The following is a 14,597-nucleotide window of genomic DNA, read 5'->3' as shown; positions in this document are numbered from 1 at the left end:
TGACGAGTTGATGGGTGCTGACGAGTTGATGGGTGCAGCACACCAACATGGCACAAGTATACATATGTAACAAACCTGCACATTATGCACATGTACCCTAGAACTTAAAGTATAATAATAATAAATAAAATAAAATAAAATAAAAAAAGACTGAGAAAATGCAGGAGGCTAGAATTACTTATTTATTTGTGATTATGATGGTAAAGATGATGGAAATAGTTGCCATTTATTGAGTGCTGATTCTGACAAGCAGGAATTTATAAAACCCTTTACCAACATCACATTTAACTCTCACAACAACCATAAATGGTAGGTCTTATGTGGTTTCCTCGATAAAATGGAAGTCATAAACTCAAAGAGGTGAAATGACTTTTCCAGAGTCATGCAACAAGCAAATGGCAGAACCAGGATTCATCCAGGTCTGTTTGACTCTCACGCCCTTGCTTTTACCCACTATACATATTGTCTGTCCCTGACACAAACATTTGCAGAGTACCTAATATTTAAAATTCGGTAAATTTAAGTACACAGTTATAGTCAGGACCCCTGTTCTTATTTTACACAGCATAAGATAGGTACACAAACTGCCATTTGGAAAAATTCTGAAGACTCCCCACATTTAGACAACAGTGCCCCAGAGCCCAGCTTCTCTTCTTACTTCAAGCCCAGTAGGAACCTTCACTTCAGGATTTAATCCTTCTTCTCCCTAGAAAGATAAGAAATGTCCAAGAAATCTACCCAGTTCCAGCACTCAGAGGAAAATTTATCACAGATACAACATCTAGGGAGTGGAGAGATGACTGAATCTAGGTATTGTTAACTACCTCTTAAACAATGTTAAGCTGGAGGAAAGTGGGGTTTGAGCTGGCAGATCTAACAATGTTTCAGAGGGAGGAAGGCATGGGCATATTAAAGCTCACAGCATTAAACTCACAACCTTGTCTATGTAAGTAGGATGAGCAACAAATTCAACAGGCTCTGATTACCAAGAGATGGTAGTGCACTAGTCTCATGTGCATTCTGATTGAAAATTCAGCTGCATAACCTTCCATGAACTGTTTATCTTATGTACTTATTTAACTAACATTCAGACTGACAAGACTCCTACTTCTGGGCCTTCTTTTATACTTTCATGTATGAACGATCAGATGAAGCTCAGATACCACAAACTTTGCATGTTTTTGATTTTGCACATAAACTGAAGGTTAGAATTCTAGTCTGTGTCCTCAGTCATTCAATTTTTTTTAGATCTTTGAACATGACTTCAAACCCTGCCAAAACACAACCCAAATACAGGCTTGCTTCTATGTCTGTACAAACACGTAAAAGAAATGGGTATGTCAACTTTCAATGGATACCAGCCTAATTGAAGCTTTAACTACTGTCAGGGAACAAAGGCAGCCAGAGCTAACTAAGTCTGCTTTGTTCAAGGGTAAGAAGACATTCAGAAACATGAGGAATGAATAACTGCAGGTAGCACAATGGAAGCAAACCCAAAACTTCATTGGCCACTGCAATACACACCAACTTCTCCCTATTCTGATCTCCTACTGCACTTATAACCATGCCCAACTGCAGCAAAATATTTAATTACACACACTGTATGAAAAGTATTGGTTATTGTTTTGTGCATTTGTCTTACAAATAAATTATAATATATTATAGTTGTATGATATTTCATCATTTTAATACTCACTATCACTTTATCTCTAAAATGGCCTGTTGAGGTAGATATATCATATAGAACCCTTGATTTCACAGATGAAGAAATCGAGGCTGGAGATTTTATTCATGCATCAGTATTCATTAAGTAGAGAGCTGAGAATCTACGCCAATCTTGGGCTCCAGGTCTGTTGCTCTTTCCCTGTTATCACACCAACTTAACATGAGAGCAGTGAGACACCTGCATTTCCTTGTAACACAAAGCTGCAGAGATGCTCAATGAATACTTTCTCACATCACTCCTACCTCTACCCCTCTGCAGGTAAAGCAATCTGTGGCAGAGGAAGCACTCACTTTTTAATTTGTCTATACAAGTCCATTAGATCTCAAGAGCAGTGTGAGCTGGGAGAAAACATAATCTTTGTGCTTTCAGGTTGATTATGACTGACTCCAGAATTCTTCAAATGTTCAGAGAATATACGGTCTTAACTGCCCGTATCTCAGGGCCAAGCTATATCCTCCCCTGCTGCCGCTTGCACAGGTTGGTGGACCACTAAATGCTGACAATTCATCCAGAGTAGGAAATCTGAAGTCCTATAGAGGCACTAGGATTTTCATATAATTGATATAGTCAGCTTCTTTTCCTCCATTTTTCCACGACCCTTCTTAGACCCAGCTGTTTTGTCTCTACATTCCAATCTTTCTCTCCTGAATGGTTTTCCTCCTGCTGGGTCACTTTGGAAACATTGTAATAGGTGTTATAACAGCTTTTTTCCATTATATTTCACCAAAACAAAAAGACATATAGTCACGGAGAACAACACACAATCAATATGACTGGTATCGTGTTGACTGGCCACTGGTCTTACTCCTCCACCATTACTCTATCCAAAAAGCCAAAATTATTGAATGTTATACACACAAGATAAAAAGTAGTAGATTATCAGGAACAACTCTGTTAGGTTCCGAGAATTCATGTTACGAGGCCAACATCACAGTTGTGCAGCATCAAAAAGAGAAAACAAAACCTGATGGCCATGATCTCCAAGGTCTCCCTTTTGCTATCCAGTTCTGTATCCTGGTTGCTTAATGCCACAGCTTATAAGATGGATGGTACCTTACATTTCATGTCTCTTTCCCGCACCCAGAGCCTCTGAGCAAAACCTGTCTTGGGTCCTGCTCAAGCAAGGAATTGCCCTCTGCTTCTTAATCTGACAATTGCTAAGGCATTTTTATGCACAGCGTATGCACAGGTTAATTTGTTTCCCATTCTAGGTAACACATGTGCATTTTAAGAAAAGCTTTCTAAAATCTATGCCTTATCTCAAAGGCATGGATTTAAAGGTGAGAATTTCAAACAATAGGGCAGGGGACCCTCTGATCACGTCATGCTTTCAAGACAACTGCCTCTTCCACCCTCACTGGACATAAGCTCCAAATGATTCGAATGCTAATAAGCACTGGGTAACGCTTGTTTACCATACTTTTCACCAAAGCAAATAGACTACAGGTCAGATCACTTTTCCTCTCTGTTTTTGTGCAGCAAGTCAGTGAAGCAAGGCCTGGTGTTGCAGAACGTCTCCTGAAGGTTTCGGCGCAGCTTCAACGAGTTCTTAGACCAGCCAGGGAATTTGGAAGCAGTTGTGCTAGATATGTGTTCCCCTCCCTTCCTCAAAGATGTTCACTGTTTGAGACCTCAGATTAATTTCCTCTCAGTGTTTTTCCTTCAAATTCAAGGTGGATAGATTTAATGTAAATCATTGAGCATATATTTGGACACCTTTTGTGTTAGCCTGTGTTCCATGCTAGGAGTACAAAAATGAGGGATAGCCCCTGCCCTCAGAGATCAATGTTTTGAACTAACCACTCATTCAGTTTGCTTAATAAGCCTGTTTTTTTTTTAAGTTAGCATATTATTTGAGTTCTTCATTAAAATTTAAAAAAAATCCTCCATCGCCACCATCAATTTACTTTAGAATCCCTTAATACAATGAAGTTAATAAAGTCACCCACTTTTTGAGGATCAACTTAACCCCAAGGGATTGTGTGAGGCAAAACTTAATCCCAAAAGACAATGTGTGGCAGAGGTACAGCTGACAACGTATGCAGGTTTATAACATCACCTCCCTGAGCAGTTCCAAAAAGCCAGATTTCCACATTGACTTTTGGGTTTCTACCCGAAGTAGGTAAGTAGAAATTGCTTATCATCTATTATAGGGTGTTGTTTTGATCCTGCTGGCTTTTGCTTCTTTTTAATAGTATCCAGGATTCCTATGGTTCAGTCCCCACTGCCTCTAGGCCAAGAACAGTAGTCCCATAGTGCCTGTAAACACTTTATATTCCTAGATACCCACATCATTAATGACTCTATGAAGGTTTTTCAGGAACGTCTGTGCTCTCCCAGGGTCCTCTTTTTACAGCATTATTTCTTTTCTCTCTTCCTTTATCTATTGCATAACTCTCCTTTTCTTTCTCACAAACAAACATCACCCTACCATCCTATTTGGACGTCAGGACTACTTTCTACTTACCCTGCAGTGAGTCTGTGAAGTGAGGTCTGGAGCTGCAGAACATCTCCTGGGGGTTCCATTACAGCTTCACAGAGTTCTCAGACCAGCCAGGGAATTCAGAAGCAGCTGTGCTAGATATTTCTTCCCGTCCCTTCCGCAAAAATGTTCACTGTTCGAGACCTCAATAACCATTATTTAGCACTGATATTAACATATAGTATTGGCAGCTTAGAACTTTTTCAGAACATAAAATCTGATAAAAGACAATGTCCTAGACACAAGATAACAGACATACAAAGAGAGACATTTTTATATTAGTGGGATAACAAAGGGTGAGATGAAGACAACTTTGTTAGAGCAGATCTGTGGCACTCAAAGAAAAGTGTTTACTGAGTTCCAAGTGAACAGCTACCGCAGGCCACTGACTGGCATGAATTGTTTACATTAGTCATTCCCAGTCTGCCATTCTGTGTCAGCTTGGTCATGTGAAGTAACCCAAAGGAGTAAATACATAGAAGAATAACAAACCATCTCAATAAACCATTCCAAAATAATTCTAGAAGATACTATGCCATTAACATACCGTCTACACCTGCAGTATTCCAGGAACTTCCCATTCACAAATAAAAAGAACATTACAGTATTGTCAATTGCTCATACTGCCCATGCCATAGTATGTTTCAAGCAAAAAAGGAACCAGACAAAATTATCAAACTTTTCAAGTTACAGTCATGTCATTAGTTTAACATTCTCAAAATGTTCAGAAAGAATTATTAAATGACTCAGTTTATTATCAACACACATTTATTAAATTTCTAGCTGCACTAAGCACTGGGCTTACGTTATCATAAGTAAATTGCATGGGCCAGTGACTGCCTTCTAAGTACCTGGAATCTCTAGGCAACACACTGTGTAGACAAAAAGCTCTAAGATGGAGACATTGGTCTGTTACAAAAATATCTAGTTAGACAAAGTAAATAAATTCCAAAAGTATTTTAGAGATGGAACTAGGAAAAGTAGATTATTAGAATAGAGGTTAGAGATAATAATCTTGGAAGAATTTTCTTGGAGAATAGGAAAGCAGAAAAAGTGACAAAACTAGTTTCTTGTTGTTTTCTATGGGGATTGGGTGGGGATGGCAAAGAGAGGGATCTGAGCACTTTCCCAATCCAGAGACAAAGGTTTCACTGAGGAGTGGGATTTTAAAAGATTTTAAAATACTATGGGCAAGGCATTTGACTAGGCTGGGAAAAGAAACATGTTCCAGGTGTATTCATTCAAAATTCATGTACTTACTCATTCAACACCACTCGATACACTGAGAGATACAGAGGCAAACCAGAAATTATTTGGGAGTACACAAATAGAAATACAATATCCTGTATTATCCCTACCAATGCACTATTAAATCACCCCTCTAACCTCTATATTCATTCATTGAACAAATATTATTTGAGTTCCCACTCTATACTAGGCATTTGCTAAGTATTATGGGAGATTAAAAATGAGTAAGATAAGAACCTGCTTTCGGGAGCTTACTAGGAGCAGTAATCATGATAATAGCTATTACAATAATATACGGGAGACAGAGGTAAATGCCTTAAGGAGATAAAAATGAAGCCTTATGGAAGGTCAAAGAGTTCTCATACTCAAATCTTATCTTCTCTAGGAATTATGGCTTTCTCCTTTGAATTTATTATGCACGTTTTTCACTTGGCACTCATCTTTTACTGTCTCATATTAGCAGGTAGAGGAGATCATTTTATGTCTTATCTTTCCAAACAGATTATCATACTTGTCAGTAGTTCATCACACCCACCAAAATACTGAGCACAGTGCAGTGTACAGCACACTCAGTCTAATACGTACATTGCACTGTCTTCAAATTGTTGGAAGGGACAGAGTTTCCAACTGTTGTCAACTTGCTGGAAGGGATAGAGTTTCTTAAACTTATTGTAGTCTCTGTTACAAGCGTTTGGTTGCTTTTTTTTTTTTCCTACCTCCTGCTAGAGTGTGACTTCCTTAAAGACAGGGGCTGTATATTATTGGTAATCCCCCAAGGCCCACAGTCTGGAACATAGTGTCCAATAAATGTTTGTTGAATGAATAAATGCTTAATGGGAAACTTTCTGAAAGTGTCATTAATGATACCTCATGTAGGTATTGGGATTTACAGTTCTCAAATTGCTCTAAAATACACAATTGCCTTGAATCCTCTCAATAGAACGGTAGAGTTGCCACTGAGACGGTTATTGCACAGGTGAAAGAACAATGATCATGGAAGGTCAACCACCAAGTCACTAAGAAGCAGAGCTGGGACTTGCCAGGTGTGTCAGGCTCCACATCAAATGCTTCTTTCTCCACCACAGAAATCAGTGAATCTCACAGTGGGGCTTGACTTGGCCTTTGTCTCCAAGTCATAGCTTAGTGTCATGAGACAATAACTATCAAGTGACAAGTAAAATTCCTTTCTTCTTCAATGTCATACTGTGGAAATATGGTGAACTCAGACCACAAACCCAGGTCAGTTTACCTTGGATGCAACAAATGACTGATCTTGGTTTGGATTGCAAACTGAAGTGGAGTGAGCTATCTCTCTGGAAGAAAATGAGATATATTCAAGTCATTTGTATTAGGGAAGAAAATCTTAGGTAAGTCAGATGTAAACACCAAGTTTCTGCGTGACCTGGGCAGTACAACAAGTAGGCAGTCTAGATCGGGAATGAAATCTATGTTAAAATTGGCCATAGTAGAACTTGGGAAAGGTCAACAAATCGTCTGACACAGGCTTTTAAGAGATCCATAGTCATAGGCTCTCCAGGCCTTTAAAAACCACTGGAGAATCCCCAGATTCATCTGGTATAATAAATAAACTCTGCGGTTTTCACCCAAATTCAAAACTCAGCCATTCTAACCCTTCTTCAGCTATCAATAGACATGCGCTGCTTTTTAATGCGTTTCTTGTACTCGCCTTGTCTCCTGTCAGCAGCTCGAAGTTGGGGTTTTTTTTTGTTGTTGTTATCAAGAGTAAGATTCAAAGAGCCTGCCCTGCAGCAATCCCATACTGCACTTCTTTGTCAGAATCCTAATGACGAATTCTAAATACATAAGAGACTATCTCCAGCTGTAAAAGTGAAGAGCTTCCAGGGGCCTGTTGAGTTCCCTGACCCCAGACCTATTTTTATATTTTGATCTTGGGGACCGTGCCTCATGACTTTCAGAACCCTCAAGTTATCCCCGGGGTTACAGAGCACTAGCTTAACCAGTCATAGCAAGACTTAAAACAGGGCAGCCAGGATCAAAGTGGCCAACAAACTAGTGCATTAGCCACCGGACCAGCCCCCGAGAGAACTGCAATAAGCTGCATTGTACAAGTAGTTAAATTCTTCTCGTGAAAAACCTCAACACTCATGGCTTTCAGTTGCATATATCTGAATAACCATTTTAACAGCTACTCGCATTTTGATATAAAAGGTAACAACAGCAGTTTAATGTTCTGACTGAAGTACAGAGACAATACAATTTGATTTTGCTTTTTAATTTAAAGCTGCCTAAACCTCAAAGTTCAGCGTTACTTGCTCTACATTTTCCTCAGGATGATATTAAAGGGACTTTCCTTTATTCAAAGAGCATGGATGAGAGAATGTTTTAAAAAAAAAAGAAAGAAAAGAAAAGAAAAAAACCCTGAAGAGTCTGGATTAAGAATAACATAGCACAGAGAGGTTTTGTCAATGAACTGACACTTCATTTTTCCTTCCATTGTCTGCCTCCCCGAAGAGCAGGAGACTAGCAACTGGGATGATCACATGAAGGCGGGAAAAACACAACTGTCAGGCTCCAAGGACAAAGCCTACTCTTAACAATACCATTCCTTAAATCCAGACATTAGAGCCGAAGGAATGAGAAAAAAGCAACTCACTCATGGATAGCTTACTGAGGATACTGCAGAAGATTATGCTAATCTTCACTTCATTGTCCTCTGCAAAATGTTTTCATATCAAGCCTTTTATCTGGGGAAGAAGAGATGCCCAACCTCTCAACTCAGTAACAGCCAGCACTTTCTGTGTGGTTTCTGCGTAATTAACACCAGCACTAGACCTTTTCATTTGTGCTACTCAAGCTTAGGGCCTTTTGAGGGTGTCCACAGGGGAGCAGCCCTCACCCTTTGCCTGTGGCCCGGGAGCCACAGCTTATGCTTAGATCTGCGTGCCATCTGTTAATGGCAGAGGGAGCAAAACTTGAGCTAACTTTTCCTTGACTGCCAGAGAATGCAAGAGACCAAATCCACCAGCACGAGACGAGCAAATTATTATTTAAAAAAAAAAAAAACTAACAGAGGAATTCAAGCCAACTGCCTAGTTTTCCCTATCAGATTTTTGCCTCATTATAATTACTTTTCATTTGGGACTTAAAGGGCATGAAAGCCCTAGCTTAGGTGGTAACTTGAATGGACCAAAGGGACACTTTTCTTTTTTTCTTAGGAATTGGGCTTCTGCATTCGCCTCATTTTATTTCAGAATTGTGTCACAGATGAGCCACATACACGCTCCTGACTGACCAGAAGCTACAGGCGGCCCCCACGGAACATAAGATTTGAGGCTGAATTTTCCTCTCTAATCGATTTCCCTGGCTTTTGTTGGCTCAGGTCAAACTCATATGAATATCATAAAAGCCAATCTTCATAATGATGAAAGTCATGTGAAAGTGTTAAAGAGAGGCGGTAGCCCATAATGCTTTTGTTTGTTGTAATTGTTGGTGTGAGAATTTAGTTCTTAGGAGTTTCCCAACAACATGTAAAAGGAAAGGTTAATTGTATATAAAAACACATTTCCCTCAGACGATTCTACTACTCCAGAGGTGAAGAACCATTGCCACACTTCTCACTTGTTCTCTAAAAAACTTTCTTTAGACTTATTAGCCAATTCAGTTTTACCCAGAAACTGGTTTCAAATCTGTTTAAAACTAACTCTATGATCTTGGGGAAGCAAAAGTCAGGTAAGCTCAGCTCCTTCATTAATATAATGAGAACACACAGGATCATAGGTTCCCAAACTGAGGCCAAAAAAATCTCTAGGAATCTCCCCCATATGGATTACTATTCCTGAATTATTTGGATTTATTTTGTAAACTAATGGAAACCAGACTCATGGGTAAAATATTTCAAAGTATGGATACCATATAGAAAAAAATAATAAAAACAAGTCTTGATTGATAAAAATTTGGGAACCACAAAATCGGAGGGTCTTGAGGATTTCTTGAAGTTTTGTGATTATCTGGTTTAATCAGTGACTTGGGTCAAATGAAGTGATGTTCTTCAAAAGAAGTTCACGATTTGGTTTCCATGTGTGGGCAGTATATATTGTTTGATAGTGCTGTGATCTCAATAAATTTTTGTGAATTAAGTCAAACTAATGTGTTAATAGGGATCCGATTAATTGGGAAAGGAGTAGTATGAACCAGCACTGTTTGCCTCCAAAGCATACTACCAGCTCTGAAAAGTTAAAATGTGCCACTCTCCTTGTTCATCCTACTCCACTGAATGAGCCTGCTTTACCACAGCAATTACACACCTTATGGGCATTGGGTAAATGTGGGTGTGCCCCTTCCTGGAGCGACAGTCTTAAGTCAATGCCAGAGAGCTTGCTCTTGGTCCATGCAACAGGTTCTGATGTGGGACATACACTGGTGAGGTCAGATGTTCTATATTTTAAAAATGGGCTTTTCCTGCTTTTGGTTTATGCATTGCCCTCTATAACAAACAGGGATCACTGTACAACGCCATAATGGCTTCCTATTCCAAGGTTTTCCAGGAAAAGTAGGTGAAAAAAAGAAAAAAGGAAAGACTACAAGGAATATACAGAATTCTCTTCCATCAAAATGCTGAAGCGTCTGGTGAATTGCACTTTGAATTTTAGAAATTTACGAATTCCGTATGTAATTATAATACATCTTTCTTTGTAACCACATTATAAACAAAAAGAAAATTTTTTTAAAACTCTCAACCCTAGGTAAATTCTAAAGATTTTCTCTTGAGGTTTTGGTGAAAGATGAAATGATGACAAAGGACTAAACAGAAGTATTTTGTTGTGTTGTTTATTTTTATGTGAAAAAGTATTGTTTATATATATACATATATGTGTATATATAACATATATATTTTATACATATATATGTATGTATATCTGACTTTCTATTTTATCTACCTGATAGCTTACCAAAAAATTACTGTCATTGTATATATCATATATAAATCAGACTTTCTATAATATCTAACTTTATAACTTGCTGGTGCGCTAAAGAATTAAAAAGGCATTGTCTAATCATCTAAATGTACTAGGGTGAACATGTAAATCTTCAAAGAGTAAGAAAGAACTCTCTAAGTTAGAATACCCTTTAACAGATAAAGCATCTAAATGCAAGAGGCCACCTGCTTCATCCAGCAACCACACAATTTGGTGAAATTAAACTCTTCCAGAGAAGTTAAAATTGCATCGCTGTGAAAACATCATTTACTGACTACCGAGAGTTTTACTTAGTATAAGCTGTTTAGACCACATGAAATCTGCAATACACTGTTAGATCTTTACAAATTTCATGAAATCTTTTTCGGATATCCAAAAAATCCTGAACTGCTTGAATCTATTGTATCCCAGCACTGGGGACTGACCCATAATCTCTTTCCCAGCCAGGATACCAAATCTGTACCCAACCTTGTCACTGATTCCGGCAGCTGCTTACATTCACCAGAGGGGATGGCAGCAATCCTACTTCTAAAAGAACACCACAAGGGCTTACGTTCAGGATGCCTTGAAGAGGGCCTGAAAGGAAGGTCAAAGGTGAAGAAAAGATAAAGTGCCAAACAAGGAGATCAGTAACGTCGGGTCTTCTTGAAGAAATCCTAACGTCTGATTCTTCAGGATGCAAGCGCCATAACTTCATTTCCAAAAAGTCTCAGTTTTGTTGGTGTTTGTGTGTGTGTGTCTGTGGATTTGTGTGTGTGCAAGTGTGTGTGCAAAGGGGGTTTTGTTTTGTTTTTAGGTCGGATCACTGTGCATCTAAAAGCCTTATTCAGTTGTCCTTGTCCCAAGTACTTTGTCTTACACAGGCCGCATTACTCTTGTAAACAGAGGCTTCATCAAAGTGAGAGCAGAGAGAGTCACATCAGTGGATTAAGGCCTTCTGCATGATAAAGTAGCTACCTAGGGGGGGATAAACTTAATATGTGAAAGAATGTTATTGAGAGGAATAAAGTACCAAAACTCCGTCATTCTCTTCATAATGTCCTAATCTAATGCCTGACACTGGGGCCTTAGGCCAGGGTTAGTGTTAATCAATGAAATACCCATCTGTGTTCCCTGTCCTTATCGCTATTTAAAACTAGCCTAAACTCAATTATTGTCTCTTAGAGACCAAGATGGGATATTAAGTTGATTGAAAGGAATTGTGTCCCACAAAGAAATCCCAGTGTTAAAATGCAGAGGTGTCAACATCGCTAACTAAATTTCAGCCAGAAAGAGATTAAATGCTAATTCTTAGAACATGAAAAAGTTGCATAGATGACATCTGGCTAAAAATCCTTATTTGAAAACAGCTAAATTCTGGTAAACAGAGAAATCAATCCAGAGAACATTGTGCTCTTTAGAATAAAATGGACTGTTTATGTCTCCTGTATCATTTATAGCACAATAAATATACAAGGGGAATATTAAGTTCAAATGGGGATTCAGGTTTTAGGCCAAATAAGAGATCAACATTCTTGAATTCATAATTGCTAGAATCATGATGACTATTGGAAAGAAATATAATTTATCCCTTAATAACTGAAAGGGGTCGTCCAAAACTGTCATAGTCGTAATTAAATTAAAAGGTATTCTTTAAAGAAGCAAGGAGCAAGGAAGAGAAGGTAAGAGAAATAATGTTATTGCTCAGTAATATTCATAATTTCCTTATTAATACTTGGGCAAAAAATGTCATACTTTCCCATTTTTATTCTTTTTGTTTTGTGCCCAAGTTTATGGAAGATTGCTTTTAGAACTGAGCAAATTCTCTAAAACCAGGTTTCATGGCATGGTCACATATGTATCAAACATTACTTTGAGAAGTTTTGAAATAAAGCGAAAAACAATTCTTTAAATCTGTAGGAAAGTTAGTCTAAAACAGTGTAACTAGGTTTTTATTGTGCTTCTTGAGCCTACATATATGTTTACATACAAATGGGTTTATATAAATACCATTTCATAAGTTAATAATAAAGTTATAATTAAGAAGCTTTTTTCTGATAAATTGTTTGGTGGAAAAGCAACATTCACAATGTAGGCATCTTATAATTCTAAAAATATATGCATACAAGGAAAAAGACTGGAAAGGAATATTTAAAAAATAAATTCTGGGATGACTGATTCTTCATGTTTAAAATCTATAATATACACAATACAGGTTGCATTTTTTAAATGATGGTAAAATACACATAATATAAAATTTACAATCTTAATGCTTTTTAAGTGTTTAATTCAGTACAGTTTAGTACATCTATATTGTGCAAATAATCTCCAGAACTCTTGTCATCTTGCAAAACCAAAACTCTACATCCATCAAATGCCCTATTTCCCTCTCCACTCAGTCTCTGATATGGAGAAATCTACATTCTGTCTTTATGAGTTGACTACTCTAGGTATCTTATAGAAGTAGAATGGTATATCTCATTTGTCTTTCTGTGACTGGATTATTTTGCTTAGCATAGCGACCTCAAGGTTCACTCATATTATACAATATATAGAGATTTCCTTTCTTTTGAAGGCTGAATAATATTCCATTGTCTATATATACCACATTGTTCTCATCCATTGATCTGTCAATGGGCATTTGGGTTGCTTCCACCTTTTGGCTTTTGTGAATAGTGCTGCTATGAATATAGGTGTACAAATATCACCTTGAGATACTGATTTTAATTCTTTTGGGTATATATCCAGGAAGAGAATTGCTGGATTACATGGTAATTCAATTTTTGATTTTTTGAATAATCGCCATACTGTTCTCCACAGCAGGTGCATCATCCTACAGTTCTACCAGCAGTACTCAAGGATTCTACTTTCTCCGCATCCTTGCCAACTCTTGTTATTTTCTGTTTTTTTGATAGTAGCCACTCTAATGAGTGAAAGGTGGTTTGCATTTCTCTGATGATTAGTGATACTGAGCATCTTTTCATGTGCTTGTTGGTCACTTGCATAACTTCTTTGGAAAATTATCTCTTCAAGTCCTTTGACAACTTTTAAAAAAATTTTATTGAGACAAATAGATGTGTATATTTTTCAGGCACATGTGATAATTTAATATAGTCATATAATTGGTAAAGCTCAAACAAGTGTAACTGGGATACTCACCACCTCAAATACAAAACAAAATCCTCATTTCTTGTTAGAATACTAGCCCTACTGATACTAATTTAATACTAATTACTAATACCAATTAAAACAGACGTGACTATAGCACAAGAATACACTGAAAAGTCTACGGAACAGAATAGATGACTCAGAAACTATATCATATGAAATGCAATATATGATGAAGGAGAAAGCCTAAGTCAGTAGAGGAAAGAAATACTGACTCAGTCAATAGTGCTATACCCAACAGGAGAAGAAGCCACTTTAACTTCTCCTAATATCTTATGTTATCTTATCTTACTATTAAGATAATATCATTATCTTATAATGGAACATAAATTCTAGATGAATTTTAAAAGTTAGGCCAATTTTTAAAATTATCTAGCAGAATAGAAAGATAGTTTCCAGAGGCTGAGAAGAGCCAGTCGGGGTACTGGGGGTTAGGTGGGGATATTTAATAAATACCAAAAAAATAGAAAGAATGAATAAGACCTAGTATTTGATAGCACAACAGGGTGACTACAGTCAATAATAACTTAATTGTACATTTTCAAATAACTGAAAAAGTATAACTGGATTATTTAAAACATAAAAGATGAATGTTTCAGGGGAGGGATACTTTCCATAATGAGATTACTGTGCATTGCATGCCTGTATCAAAACATCTCATGTACCCCATAATATATACACTTACTATGTACCCACAAAACTTAAAAATAAAATTAAGAAAAATAATCTGGCCAGGCGCAGTGGCTCATACCTGTAATCCCAGCACTTTGGGAGGCCGAGGCAGGTGGATCGCCTGAGGTCAGGAGTTTGAGACCAGCAGAGCCAACATGGTGAAACCCGACTCTACTAAAAATACAAATATTAGCTGGGCGTGGCAGATGCCTGTAGTCTCAGCTACTTGGGAGGCTGAGGCAGGAAGAATCACTTAAACCCAGGAGCTGGAGGTGAGCTGAGATCACACCATTGCACTCCAGCCTGGGAGACAGAGCAAGACTCCTTCTCAAAAAAAAAAAAAAAAAAAAAAGCAAAAAAGAAA

Source organism: Mandrillus leucophaeus, unplaced genomic scaffold (genome assembly GCF_000951045.1).
Source record: "Mandrillus leucophaeus isolate KB7577 unplaced genomic scaffold, Mleu.le_1.0 Scaffold492, whole genome shotgun sequence".
NCBI classification, from domain to species: Eukaryota; Metazoa; Chordata; class Mammalia; order Primates; family Cercopithecidae; genus Mandrillus; species Mandrillus leucophaeus.
Note: the sequence above shows the minus strand (reverse complement) of the source record.